This window comes from Mytilus trossulus, chromosome 14 (genome assembly GCF_036588685.1).
Source record: "Mytilus trossulus isolate FHL-02 chromosome 14, PNRI_Mtr1.1.1.hap1, whole genome shotgun sequence".
Lineage (NCBI taxonomy): Eukaryota > Metazoa > Mollusca > Bivalvia > Mytilida > Mytilidae > Mytilus > Mytilus trossulus.
The window spans coordinates 588,178-601,925 of NC_086386.1; the positions used below are offsets into that span (position 1 = coordinate 588,178).

General features: G+C 37.1%; 2 long non-coding RNA genes across 2 annotated transcripts; both read right to left on the reverse strand.

Moving 5' to 3' along the window:
- Nucleotides 1-4,012: 4,012 nt before the first annotated feature.
- Nucleotides 4,013-8,862, reverse strand: LOC134696750 (uncharacterized). The gene is made up of 5 exons (XR_010103006.1): nucleotides 8,245-8,862; nucleotides 7,432-7,500; nucleotides 6,043-6,670; nucleotides 5,231-5,299; nucleotides 4,013-4,469 (listed from the first exon to the last, which is right to left on the reverse strand). It is a non-coding gene; the product is annotated as an uncharacterized LOC134696750 (long non-coding RNA).
- A 1,793-nt stretch (nucleotides 8,863-10,655) lies between these two features.
- Nucleotides 10,656-13,180, reverse strand: LOC134696288 (uncharacterized). Its single transcript, XR_010102925.1, has 3 exons — nucleotides 12,644-13,180; nucleotides 11,831-11,899; nucleotides 10,656-11,069 (listed from the first exon to the last, which is right to left on the reverse strand). It is a non-coding gene; the product is annotated as an uncharacterized LOC134696288 (long non-coding RNA).
- Between the last annotated feature and the right edge of the window lie 568 nt (nucleotides 13,181-13,748).

Sequence of the window (13,748 nt, forward strand, 5' to 3'; positions counted from 1 at the left end):
TAAGCAGGCGAATGCATTATTCCCCGATAATTTCCCTTGATTCGTGTCGGGCGTACCGGACATAAGCGGGACTTAATATTTTTTTGGTTTTCCCATGCCTTACCCGATGGTTAAGGTTTTGCCCGTGACTTGCCCGATAGTTCTTTTGGACAGCAGTGCGGGGCCACTAAGCTGTCCGTCAACCCCCGTTGAAAAGATGGGGTGGCAAAAAAAAACTACCAGCTTGACAACGGGTAAAAATAACAGTATAAAAATATAAAAATAAAAGTCACCCTCTTGGGCATAAAAAAGATTAAAAGAAAAACGTCACTTTTAGCATTAGGCCATTCTTCTTCTGGTTCACATCCCGTCTGCCTCACCAAATAAAATTCATGGCTTACGCACAAGATGGAGGATACGCTCCGCTATCTTTGTTGCCCCGTAGTTATCAAGTCAACTAGAGAAAGGGGGCGGTTCGGATTTCAGCTTTCATTTGATGTCCGCAGTTGACACTTTTAGATCCCGATTGTCACGGTGTTCGCTGATGTAGCTCTGAAAGCAGCGCTGCATCGTCGTCAAGGTTCGTGCGAAAGGCGTAGAGTCTGAATCTGCAATGATGCCGGCCACGGTGACTGTAGGAGGTTTGGGCTGAGCGGAGGACTTCTTGGACTAACGGGACGGCGTGCAGATCCATCCCGTCGTGAGCGCTAACAGACCGACCCTCCAGTTCTCCCGCCAGTGCTTCGGCGTCCTCCTCATCTTCATCGATGTCACTAGGATCGTCTTCATCCCCATCAATGTGTTCTTCCTCCGTCGTCCCTACCTTGACAGCTGTTTTATTCAATACCGAGGACCATACACCATTAATAATGATGTTGCCTGCCCGTGAGGACTTAAACGTACCCTGACCCATGTCATACCAACGGTCTGCAACCGCGGGTGAATGAGCCATGTGGGCGGCAAGGACATCCTGTGACTTAGACTGGGTGGTGGATCTATGGATCGTGACGATCAACTTCCGCAGCCTGGTTGTGGTAAACCGTGGCAGTTTCACGTTAATCTCGCGACCATATATTTGCCAGCACTTATTCATGGCGTCAACGATTTGGCTACTTGTTAACTGTGTGCCCGTGGTTCCGAGGAACACATTCCTCGTAACGACACCCTTTTTGAGCACTATCGGCCTGAAGTGTTTAATGAAATGTTTTATATACCGATAGATTAGGCCCGGGAAGTTGATGTTACAAGGTTTAGTGATTACCTTATGTCGTCGAACCCGGACGATGTAATCAATTCCTACTTGTGTGGCTTCTTGCCACTCCTGCATGGTCAAGTTCGGGAACTCGCCGTCCGTCTTACCGTTCATGATTTCCAATAGCATGAGAATGTGGCCGCGGACTAGAGTGTATGCCTCCACAGATGTATCCAAGGGCGTAGCCGCTAATAGTATCTCATTTAGTCTTACAGCTAAAACGGATGTAGTGTAGCCCGACTTGCACTCCATCAAGGAGCTGCGATTGGTCAATGCGGCGCATGGCTTGCTCCCTGGTCTTATCCATGTTATACGTAGTATAGACACGGTTAACATGCTGAGTGAGCGTAGCCCAGGAATGTAGGTCCGGTACGATGGATAGGACCCGGTCTTTCCTCCCGTGTATAAACTCACAGAAGCGTTTCAGTGCCAGCACGTAGTTAGACCTGGTACCAGCCCCTAGAGGCTTCTCACGTCTTACCATCGTGCCCGACGAACTGTGCTCGTATGTGGCAACCTGCTATAGAATGCCGTCTTTATTCCCACATCTCTGCAGATCACGTAACGACCCATAAGTGAAGGCACTCGGATTAACGAAGGACACGATAAATTTGACCTTTTGTAGCAAGGCCTTCACGATGCACGCCTTGTACACGTAGCCACCTCTACTGGACAGGAAAGCTTCAAAGCCTGTCATGACCGAATTGTATAAATCCATCGACCGTCTGCTGGCGTGATAATTCCGCTGCGACCAGGCGATCTTTAATTAATAGTGGATCGGTCATTTTGTGTACGGTTTTCAATTGCCGCTTAAGTCTAGTGTGACATTGTTTGCAGTAAGGGCATTTAAGAGCCTTTTTATTAGCAGGTCCGGCGGTCATTTGCTTCCACTGAATTAGGGGTACGTCGATCTCTTCATTGCAGCGTTGATGGGCACGCTGCAAATGGCGCCGCATATGGCCGGACTTCTCCTGATTACACAGATGGCACCTCCGCACCGCCTGATCTTCCACTTTGTGAGTACTATCTCTTGCTTTGCCAGCAGTACTTCGTCCCATTTCGACAGCCCATTCATTTTTTGTCTGTGTTTTAGCCATTACCGCAGCGGGCAAAGCTAGAGAGGCAGTTTGCGTAATCTACGCTGGCTTCAGGGGAGGACGTTCCATCGGCCTGTGCATCCTGATCAACTGATCGTTGTTCTTGTGTTGTCAGGCACAGGGGCATACTCATACGAGCGGCCCCGTCACCAAAAAAACCGGGCCACACTCAGACTTTTGTCGACTGTCTTGACATCTTTCCCGTTCCTGCCATCATCTTTCCCTTTACTAGTTTCCGCTGTGGATGCTGCAATGAATAGAGACTGTCTAACAGCCCGTGAGCCCGATTTTGAATACGTGGCTGCTCGTGTATCTGTAGTTTGCACCTTTACCGGCAGGACGGCCTTTGCAGTGACCACTAGCTCCGGTGAACAACAGGGCCGGAAGGAACTCTCGATGCGGAATTGGAGACGGACTTAGGTGGAGAGTCGAACCTCGTCACCACCCGATCAAGCGTCGCTACTTCCAGGTCTACATCCACACATTGGTGCATTTGATCCAAGGGACTCGTGCACTCTTTGACTCCCGCCGGGGAAGAAGTAAAGCAATTTCTGCTTCAGTCGGGTAGTGATTAAAATGATCAAGAACCCAGGCTGCGACAAGCTTAGCCTTCTTGGAGGCGGGCTCCAAAGTTTCCGACGTTGCCTCCTCAGCTCCAGGGGTTACCTCAGCCTTCGTGACTACCTTTGTCACCGTCTCGGCATTGGCCTGTCTCGCGACATCGGATGCCTTTCCAACTTCGGCTCCCCCCTCAGCCGGCAAACGCTTGGCTAGCTTTCTCACCCTCTTCTCGCGCTTTAGACTCTTTGTCTCCCGACCGAGGGACATGACCTTGTCAGCAGTAGCCGCATCATTAGCCTCACCCTCGTCCGAGGCGACAAGCTTAGCCTTCTTGCACGGTGCCTCCACTTTAATAGACTCGACGACTACCGCCGAGTCGGCTTTAGGGTTTACCTTAGCCTTCTTGGAAACCTTTGTCACCTTCTTGGCCTTGGCCTGTCCAACTTTGGCCTCCCCCTCAGCAAGCAACCGCTTGGCTAGCTTTCTCGCATTCTTCAATTCCTTTTTGAGTCTTTTCCTCACCCAACTGAGGGACTTGGCCTCGTCGGCAGTAGCCGCATCATTAGCCTCATCCTTGTGAGCTACACCTTTCTCACCTTGGCAATCGGACGGAGCCGTTGCGATGACGGCAGCGGGCTCGAGTGCTATTTTGCTTGCCACCCGCTGCACCACTGTTTCTGTCTTTTTCAGCCACGAGGCGATACCAGCTGACATACGCTCTAAGATAATTTGCAGGCCTAGAATGTGCTCTTCGCTGTGCTTGTCATATCTGCTGGGAGTATGGAAGACGCAGTGCGACTCATTCTGCGGTCTGCTGCCGCTCTCTATGGCGGGTATTTTTCTCTTGGAGGCCATACATGTATTCTCGGGCTGCTGTGTACACCCGCTAAAATCGTTGGAGGAACAGTGACCGATGTCGTCACAATATTGGTTCCTCGTATAGCGCACCTGGCCTTTGATCTTTACGAGCGTGCAATACAAGGTGGTCTGGCCGACCTTGTTGGTATCCTCTTGCGACTCGAAAGAGAACTGGGTCAAAATCTTTAATTGTTTTTACATAGGCGGTAATGGTAACGTTTTTTTCAGGTAGCTCAGTCCATGTCGTTAACTTGGATATGTATGATAGCTTGTTTCGAAGCTGTGACATTTTCACATATGTGGTTAAATTTTCGGGGTACGAAGTGAGATTACTTTTTCCGTAAATTAGCAAACCCCGAACATCCTGTTGTGATGCGGCTCCTTGTGGTAAAATATCCCCTTTTTAACACAATAAGTTCTTTGAAAATTTAATACTTTGAACACATTCAATAGCTCCATAGTTTTTACACATTTATTCTATGTTCCTCTACTTTCCTAATCACCACAAATAATTAAGTTCAGTCATTTGCTAAAAATAGAAACATGTCTAATATCACTACACAGAGATTTTTTCTTTACACGTGACTTTTGAGTTCCTCATTTCAAGGCGCATTAGGGATGTTGTCCCATATTGTAATCCATACTTCTGATTTTTTCAAATATTTGTATGTGATCTTCATCGGTATTATATTCTGAATAAATCTTTGTATTTTTGTCCATTTCTGAAAAGAAATAAAGTTGTTTTAGCACTATAAGGCAATGACACTTTCGTCGCTATATTCATTTATTTTGAATACAATGAGTATGTATAAGTAATTTCTTCCAGATTACCTCCACTAGTCAAATCAAGGACAAAACTTCTGATTATAACCTTTAATTACAATACACAGACCCTGATAAAGCATTCTATAAAATTTTCTTGTGTCTTAAGGTGCATTTTGACAGAGTAATTATGCAAAACTGAAGGTTTTATAAAAACAAAACCACCAAAATAATTATTCTTACTAGTGGTAATCTTGTATTTAATACTGTTGAAACCGCTCTAAACTACTGGGAAAGTCATCCATATCATATAATTAGAGTGCAATATAGTGCAAATTTTCAAAACTTGTCCTTTCACATAATTCCATTTGAGAAAAAATGTTTTTTACATGTTTTTCAGTGAAAACCTTTTATCAGTGAAAAATCCACATGAGGTCTTAACGGAAACTATGTGACATCACATGTATTATGGCGTCATTAAATAACGACAGATCAAAATAGCGCTAAATATAGTTTGCAGTGTTACGTGAGAAACAGTTGCCGCAAGATTTAACTCGAAATATTGAGTCCAAACGATCTGTAACTAAGCCTTTTCATTTAATACCAAGACCATAGCAACAGTTTTCATATTAGCATATTTTTAACATTCCGACTGTAATTTCAATTGCATAAATACCAGAAATAAACAATTAGAGCTTGATTAATAAATCAAAATGCTTACCAGTTATTCAGGACTTTTTAAAACCTCTAGTTTGCCATCTCAGGTTGAAAAATAATGATATGTCTGGAACTGAAATAAGACCAAAAAAAATACTCAGGCTGTGTTATCATTTGATTTAAATACATAAGTATTATTGAGAGAGAAAAATCTATTCTTGAAAGTTTAATCACAAAGAAAGACAAAAGCTTCTCCCTTGTGGCTTAGCCACCTTCATTTAAACCTTTTGTATTAGAACCATGGGTAGTAGCTAACTAGCGTAATAGTTGAATAGGTGCAGAAATATTGTTTTCAAGAAGGTTTGACCCTCCCCCTTTTTCACTGAGAAATGACAATATCCTTTGTTTTGCTCATGTGCATTAAAATAATAATTCATGATTTTCTAAAAACATGTAACTGTTTTTGTCTGTGTTTTTGTGCATATGATATCTACTGACCAGGGGTCAAATCATTGGATAAAGGCACATGCGATATTGAATCTCACATTACTCGTATGAAGTGTGTTATCTCCCTTGATTATCAGGTATTCCTGTAGACCAGAGTGATATTACATAACAAAGACTATATTGTGTCATGTTTACTTACAATTTAATAATATTTAAAAGTTATTTCTTTCCTTTTCAATGTAGTAAACACATTCCTTTCGGATCTCTCGGAAGTAAACAAATTTATGATTGTGCCTAAAACAAGTGTTCAGCCCCGTGCTAGTAATGCATTTTAAAAGTGAAAATTTTCTTGAGTTTTTGCTGATCTTTATCAATAACATTTATCTTAAACAATTTATAATATCTAGGTATAAATAAAAAACTACGTACCATCATTTTCGGTGGTGTACAAGGTGAAATCATCCATAAATCAGTCTGACAACCTCTGGAATGGAGCTTCTAATTTGGGTCAAAATCTTTAATTGTTTTTACATAGGCGGTAATGGTAACGTTTTTTCCGGTAGCTCAGTCCATGTCGTTAACTTGGATATGTATGATAGCTTGTTTCGAAGCTGTGACATTTTCACATAATTATGTGGTTAAATTTTCGGGGTACGAAGTGAGATTACTTTTTCCGTAAATTAGCAAACCCCGAACATCCTGTTGTGATGCGGCTCCTTGTGGTAAAATATCCCCTTTTTAACACAATAAGTTCTTTGAAAATTTAATACTTTGAACACATTCAATAGCTCCATAGTTTTTACACATTTATTCTATGTTCCTCTACTTTCCTAATCACCACAAATAATTAAGTTCAGTCATTTGCTAAAAATAGAAACATGTCTAATATCACTACACAGAGATTTTTTCTTTACACGTGACTTTTGAGTTCCTCATTTCAAGGCGCATTAGGGATGTTGTCCCATATTGTAATCCATACTTCTGATTTTTTCAAATATTTGTATGTGATCTTCATCGGTATTATATTCTGAATAAATCTTTGTATTTTTGTCCATTTCTGAAAAGAAATAAAGTTGTTTTAGCACTATAAGGCAATGACACTTTCGTCGCTATATTCATTTATTTTGAATACAATGAGTATGTATAAGTAATTTCTTCCAGATTACCTCCACTAGTCAAATCAAGGACAAAACTTCTGATTATAACCTTTAATTACAATACACAGACCCTGATAAAGCATTCTATAAAATTTTCTTGTGTCTTAAGGTGCATTTTGACAGAGTAATTATGCAAAACTGAAGGTTTTATAAAAACAAAACCACCAAAATAATTATTCTTACTAGTGGTAATCTTGTATTTAATACTGTTGAAACCGCTCTAAACTACTGGGAAAGTCATCCATATCATATAATTAGAGTGCAATATAGTGCAAATTTTCAAAACTTGTCCTTTCACATAATTCCGTTTGAGAAAAAATGTTTTTTACATGTTTTTCAGTGAAAACCTTTTATCAGTGAGAAATCCACATGAGGTCTTAACGGAAACTATGTGACATCACATGTATTATGGCGTCATTAAATAACGACAGATCAAAATAGCGCTAAATATAGTTTGCAGTGTTACGTGAGAAACAGTTGCCGCAAGATTTAACTCGAAATATTGAGTCCAAACGATCTGTAACTAAGCCTTTTCATTTAATACCAAGACCATAGCAACAGTTTTCATATTAGCATATTTTTAACATTCCGACTGTAATTTCAATTGCATAAATACCAGAAATAAACAATTAGAGCTTGATTAATAAATCAAAATGCTTACCAGTTATTCAGGACTTTTTAAAACCTCTAGTTTGCCATCTCAGGTTGAAAAATAATGATATGTCTGGAACTGAAATAAGACCAAAAAAAATACTCAGGCTGTGTTATCATTTGATTTAAATACATAAGTATTATTGAGAGAGAAAAATCTATTCTTGAAAGTTTAATCACAAAGAAAGACAAAAGCTTCTCCCTTGTGGCTTAGCCACCTTCATTTAAACCTTTTGTATTAGAACCATGGGTAGTAGCTAACTAGCGTAATAGTTGAATAGGTGCAGAAATATTGTTTTCAAGAAGGTTTGACCCTCCCCCTTTTTCACTGAGAAATGACAATATCCTTTGTTTTGCTCATGTGCATTAAAATAATAATTCATGATTTTCTAAAAACATGTAACTGTTTTTGTCTGTGTTTTTGTGCATATGATATCTACTGACCAGGGGTCAAATCATTGGATAAAGGCACATGCGATATTGAATCTCACATTACTCGTATGAAGTGTGTTATCTCCCTTGATTATCAGGTATTCCTGTAGACCAGAGTGATATTACATAACAAAGACTATATTGTGTCATGTTTACTTACAATTTAATAATATTTAAAAGTTATTTCTTTCCTTTTCAATGTAGTAAACACATTCCTTTCGGATCTCTCGGAAGTAAACAAATTTATGATTGTGCCTAAAACAAGTGTTCAGCCCCGTGCTAGTAATGCATTTTAAAAGTGAAAATTTTCTTGAGTTTTTGCTGATCTTTATCAATAACATTTATCTTAAACAATTTATAATATCTAGGTATAAATAAAAAAACTACGTACCATCATTTTCGGTGGTGTACAAGGTGAAATCATCCATAAATCAGTCTGACAACCTCTGGAATGGAGCTTCTAATTTGGGTCAAAATCTTTAATTGTTTTTACATAGGCGGTAATGGTAACGTTTTTTCCGGTAGCTCAGTCCATGTCGTTAACTTGGATATGTATGATAGCTTGTTTCGAAGCTGTGACATTTTCACATATGTGGTTAAATTTTCGGGGTACGAAGTGAGATTACTTTTTCCGTAAATTAGCAAACCCCGAACATCCTGTTGTGATGCGGCTCCTTGTGGTAAAATATCCCCTTTTTAACACAATAAGTTCTTTGAAAATTTAATACTTTGAACACATTCAATAGCTCCATAGTTTTTACACATTTATTCTATGTTCCTCTACTTTCCTAATCACCACAAATAATTAAGTTCAGTCATTTGCTAAAAATAGAAACATGTCTAATATCACTACACAGAGATTTTTTCTTTACACGTGACTTTTGAGTTCCTCATTTCAAGGCGCATTAGGGATGTTGTCCCATATTGTAATCCATACTTCTGATTTTTTCAAATATTTGTATGTGATCTTCATCGGTATTATATTCTGAATAAATCTTTGTATTTTTGTCCATTTCTGAAAAGAAATAAAGTTGTTTTAGCACTATAAGGCAATGACACTTTCGTCGCTATATTCATTTATTTTGAATACAATGAGTATGTATAAGTAATTTCTTCCAGATTACCTCCACTAGTCAAATCAAGGACAAAACTTCTGATTATAACCTTTAATTACAATACACAGACCCTGATAAAGCATTCTATAAAATTTTCTTGTGTCTTAAGGTGCATTTTGACAGAGTAATTATGCAAAACTGAAGGTTTTATAAAAACAAAACCACCAAAATAATTATTCTTACTAGTGGTAATCTTGTATTTAATACTGTTGAAACCGCTCTAAACTACTGGGAAAGTCATCCATATCATATAATTAGAGTGCAATATAGTGCAAATTTTCAAAACTTGTCCTTTCACATAATTCCATTTGAGAAAAAATGTTTTTTACATGTTTTTCAGTGAAAACCTTTTATCAGTGAGAAATCCACATGAGGTCTTAACGGAAACTATGTGACATCACATGTATTATGGCGTCATTAAATAACGACAGATCAAAATAGCGCTAAATATAGTTTGCAGTGTTACGTGAGAAACAGTTGCCGCAAGATTTAACTCGAAATATTGAGTCCAAACGATCTGTAACTAAGCCTTTTCATTTAATACCAAGACCATAGCAACAGTTTTCATATTAGCATATTTTTAACATTCCGACTGTAATTTCAATTGCATAAATACCAGAAATAAACAATTAGAGCTTGATTAATAAATCAAAATGCTTACCAGTTATTCAGGACTTTTTAAAACCTCTAGTTTGCCATCTCAGGTTGAAAAATAATGATATGTCTGGAACTGAAATAAGACCAAAAAAAATACTCAGGCTGTGTTATCATTTGATTTAAATACATAAGTATTATTGAGAGAGAAAAATCTATTCTTGAAAGTTTAATCACAAAGAAAGACAAAAGCTTCTCCCTTGTGGCTTAGCCACCTTCATTTAAACCTTTTGTATTAGAACCATGGGTAGTAGCTAACTAGCGTAATAGTTGAATAGGTGCAGAAATATTGTTTTCAAGAAGGTTTGACCCTCCCCCTTTTTCACTGAGAAATGACAATATCCTTTGTTTTGCTCATGTGCATTAAAATAATAATTCATGATTTTCTAAAAACATGTAACTGTTTTTGTCTGTGTTTTTGTGCATATGATATCTACTGACCAGGGGTCAAATCATTGGATAAAGGCACATGCGATATTGAATCTCACATTACTCGTATGAAGTGTGTTATCTCCCTTGATTATCAGGTATTCCTGTAGACCAGAGTGATATTACATAACAAAGACTATATTGTGTCATGTTTACTTACAATTTAATAATATTTAAAAGTTATTTCTTTCCTTTTCAATGTAGTAAACACATTCCTTTCGGATCTCTCGGAAGTAAACAAATTTATGATTGTGCCTAAAACAAGTGTTCAGCCCCGTGCTAGTAATGCATTTTAAAAGTGAAAATTTTCTTGAGTTTTTGCTGATCTTTATCAATAACATTTATCTTAAACAATTTATAATATCTAGGTATAAATAAAAAACTACGTACCATCATTTTCGGTGGTGTACAAGGTGAAATCATCCAAAAATCAGTCTGACAACCTCTGGAATGGAGCTTCTAATTTGGGTCAAAATCTTTAATTGTTTTTACATAGGCGGTAATGGTAACGTTTTTTCCGGTAGCTCAGTCCATGTCGTTAACTTGGATATGTATGATAGCTTGTTTCGAAGCTGTGACATTTTCACATAATTATGTGGTTAAATTTTCGGGGTACGAAGTGAGATTACTTTTTCCGTAAATTAGCAAACCCCGAACATCCTGTTGTGATGCGGCTCCTTGTGGTAAAATATCCCCTTTTTAACACAATAAGTTCTTTGAAAATTTAATACTTTGAACACATTCAATAGCTCCATAGTTTTTACACATTTATTCTATGTTCCTCTACTTTCCTAATCACCACAAATAATTAAGTTCAGTCATTTGCTAAAAATAGAAACATGTCTAATATCACTACACAGAGATTTTTTCTTTACACGTGACTTTTGAGTTCCTCATTTCAAGGCGCATTAGGGATGTTGTCCCATATTGTAATCCATACTTCTGATTTTTTCAAATATTTGTATGTGATCTTCATCGGTATTATATTCTGAATAAATCTTTGTATTTTTGTCCATTTCTGAAAAGAAATAAAGTTGTTTTAGCACTATAAGGCAATGACACTTTCGTCGCTATATTCATTTATTTTGAATACAATGAGTATGTATAAGTAATTTCTTCCAGATTACCTCCACTAGTCAAATCAAGGACAAAACTTCTGATTATAACCTTTAATTACAATACACAGACCCTGATAAAGCATTCTATAAAATTTTCTTGTGTCTTAAGGTGCATTTTGACAGAGTAATTATGCAAAACTGAAGGTTTTATAAAAACAAAACCACCAAAATAATTATTCTTACTAGTGGTAATCTTGTATTTAATACTGTTGAAACCGCTCTAAACTACTGGGAAAGTCATCCATATCATATAATTAGAGTGCAATATAGTGCAAATTTTCAAAACTTGTCCTTTCACATAATTCCATTTGAGAAAAAATGTTTTTTACATGTTTTTCAGTGAAAACCTTTTATCAGTGAGAAATCCACATGAGGTCTTAACGGAAACTATGTGACATCACATGTATTATGGCGTCATTAAATAACGACAGATCAAAATAGCGCTAAATATAGTTTGCAGTGTTACGTGAGAAACAGTTGCCGCAAGATTTAACTCGAAATATTGAGTCCAAACGATCTGTAACTAAGCCTTTTCATTTAATACCAAGACCATAGCAACAGTTTTCATATTAGCATATTTTTAACATTCCGACTGTAATTTCAATTGCATAAATACCAGAAATAAACAATTAGAGCTTGATTAATAAATCAAAATGCTTACCAGTTATTCAGGACTTTTTAAAACCTCTAGTTTGCCATCTCAGGTTGAAAAATAATGATATGTCTGGAACTGAAATAAGACCAAAAAAAATACTCAGGCTGTGTTATCATTTGATTTAAATACATAAGTATTATTGAGAGAGAAAAATCTATTCTTGAAAGTTTAATCACAAAGAAAGACAAAAGCTTCTCCCTTGTGGCTTAGCCACCTTCATTTAAACCTTTTGTATTAGAACCATGGGTAGTAGCTAACTAGCGTAATAGTTGAATAGGTGCAGAAATATTGTTTTCAAGAAGGTTTGACCCTCCCCCTTTTTCACTGAGAAATGACAATATCCTTTGTTTTGCTCATGTGCATTAAAATAATAATTCATGATTTTCTAAAAACATGTAACTGTTTTTGTCTGTGTTTTTGTGCATATGATATCTACTGACCAGGGGTCAAATCATTGGATAAAGGCACATGCGATATTGAATCTCACATTACTCGTATGAAGTGTGTTATCTCCCTTGATTATCAGGTATTCCTGTAGACCAGAGTGATATTACATAACAAAGACTATATTGTGTCATGTTTACTTACAATTTAATAATATTTAAAAGTTATTTCTTTCCTTTTCAATGTAGTAAACACATTCCTTTCGGATCTCTCGGAAGTAAACAAATTTATGATTGTGCCTAAAACAAGTGTTCAGCCCCGTGCTAGTAATGCATTTTAAAAGTGAAAATTTTCTTGAGTTTTTGCTGATCTTTATCAATAACATTTATCTTAAACAATTTATAATATCTAGGTATAAATAAAAAAACTACGTACCATCATTTTCGGTGGTGTACAAGGTGAAATCATCCATAAATCAGTCTGACAACCTCTGGAATGGAGCTTCTAATTTGGGTCAAAATCTTTAATTGTTTTTACATAGGCGGTAATGGTAACGTTTTTTCCGGTAGCTCAGTCCATGTCGTTAACTTGGATATGTATGATAGCTTGTTTCGAAGCTGTGACATTTTCACATATGTGGTTAAATTTTCGGGGTACGAAGTGAGATTACTTTTTCCGTAAATTAGCAAACCCGAACATCCTGTTGTGATGCGGCTCCTTGTGGTAAAATATCCCCTTTTTAACACAATAAGTTCTTTGAAAATTTAATACTTTGAACACATTCAATAGCTCCATAGTTTTTACACATTTATTCTATGTTCCTCTACTTTCCTAATCACCACAAATAATTAAGTTCAGTCATTTGCTAAAAATAGAAACATGTCTAATATCACTACACAGAGATTTTTTCTTTACACGTGACTTTTGAGTTCCTCATTTCAAGGCGCATTAGGGATGTTGTCCCATATTGTAATCCATACTTCTGATTTTTTCAAATATTTGTATGTGATCTTCATCGGTATTATATTCTGAATAAATCTTTGTATTTTTGTCCATTTCTGAAAAGAAATAAAGTTGTTTTAGCACTATAAGGCAATGACACTTTCGTCGCTATATTCATTTATTTTGAATACAATGAGTATGTATAAGTAATTTTTTTCCAGATTACCTCCACTAGTCAAATCAAGGACAAAACTTCTGATTATAACCTTTAATTACAATACACAGACCCTGATAAAGCATTCTATAAAATTTTCTTGTGTCTTAAGGTGCATTTTGACAGAGTAATTATGCAAAACTGAAGGTTTTATAAAAACAAAACCACCAAAATAATTATTCTTACTAGTGGTAATCTTGTATTTAATACTGTTGAAACCGCTCTAAACTACTGGGAAAGTCATCCATATCATATAATTAGAGTGCAATATAGTGCAAATTTTCAAAACTTGTCCTTTCACATAATTCCATTTGAGAAAAAATGTTTTTTACATGTTTTTCAGTGAAAACCTTTTATCAGTGAGAAATCCACATGAGGTCTTAA